Consider the following 1141-nt stretch of genomic DNA (forward strand, 5'->3'; position numbering starts at 1 on the left):
CTCCCACCCACACTGAGACACCCACACTCATATCAAATCAATATAAAATTGTATTGGTCACATACACATATTTAGCAGATGTTAATGCGGGTCTATAGAAATGCTTGTAGGAGCGACCCCCATCTATTCTCCCTGACTGACAGCCGTGTTCTGCACAGTTTGACTGCCCAAAGTCTACAGCAGGACCTTTCTGTCTGTTAGAACGGCTAAATCCTCCTTCCTGTTCAAATCCTGAAGAATTCCCTAAGAAACAATCAAATAGATATATTTTCAAGCACACTTCCGTTGTTCCCACCCAAAAACAAATAAAAAACGACTACATATCTTTTAATCTTCATAATTGCGACGCTCACCCTGTGTTATTTATTTGGACAGTGAAGCTAAAACTTTTAATTTGTCTCTATACTCCAGCATTTTGGATTTGAGATCAAATGTTTCATATGAGGCGACTACAGAACGGGGGGTATTTTCACACATATATCTGTTTTACCGTTTGGAAATTAAAGCACTTTTTTCCCCCTTTCATTTAAAGGTGTCAAAAGTATTGGGACAAATTTACTTATATGTGTATTAACGAAGTCAAAAGTTTAGTAGTTGGTCCCATAGTTGTAGGACGCAATGACGACATGTGTTTAAAATGTTGTTGTGCGGAAGGCACCCTACTAGTTAAGAACGTTATAACGGCCAGTAACTGAAAGGTCACTGGTTCGAATCCCCGAGCTGAGTAGGTTCAAGAGAAATCTGTTGATGCGCCCTTGAGCAAGGCACTTAACCCCTAATTGCTTCTGTAAATCACTCTGAAGAATAGCGTCTGTTAAAATACATTAGAAATTAACGTTAAATTGTGTCATTTTGGAGTCACTTTTTTGAAAATAAGAATAGAATATGTTTCTGAAAACTTTTACATGCTGTGTGATGTTAGTTACCTTTGATGCTGGAGGTTTAGGGTGAGGGTTAGGATGTGATGTTAGTTACCTTTGATGCTGGAGGTTTAGGGTGAGGGTTTAGGATGTGATGTTAGTTACCTTTGATGCTGGTTCAGGGTGAGGGTTAGGATGTGATGTTAGTTACCTTTGATGCTGGAGGTTTAGGGTGAGGGTTAGGATGTTGATGTTTAGTTACCTTTGATTGCTGCGAGTTG

The 1141-nt window shown here is 39.3% G+C and overlaps 1 pseudogene; it reads right to left on the reverse strand.

Moving 5' to 3' along the window:
- The window catches only part of LOC112068465 (protogenin B-like), a 57424-nt pseudogene that overhangs the window by 19603 nt on the left and 36680 nt on the right, over window positions 1–1141 (reverse strand).

The sequence above is a fragment of the Salvelinus sp. IW2-2015 genome, unplaced genomic scaffold (genome assembly GCF_002910315.2).
Source record: "Salvelinus sp. IW2-2015 unplaced genomic scaffold, ASM291031v2 Un_scaffold537, whole genome shotgun sequence".
Lineage (NCBI taxonomy): Eukaryota > Metazoa > Chordata > Actinopteri > Salmoniformes > Salmonidae > Salvelinus > Salvelinus sp. IW2-2015.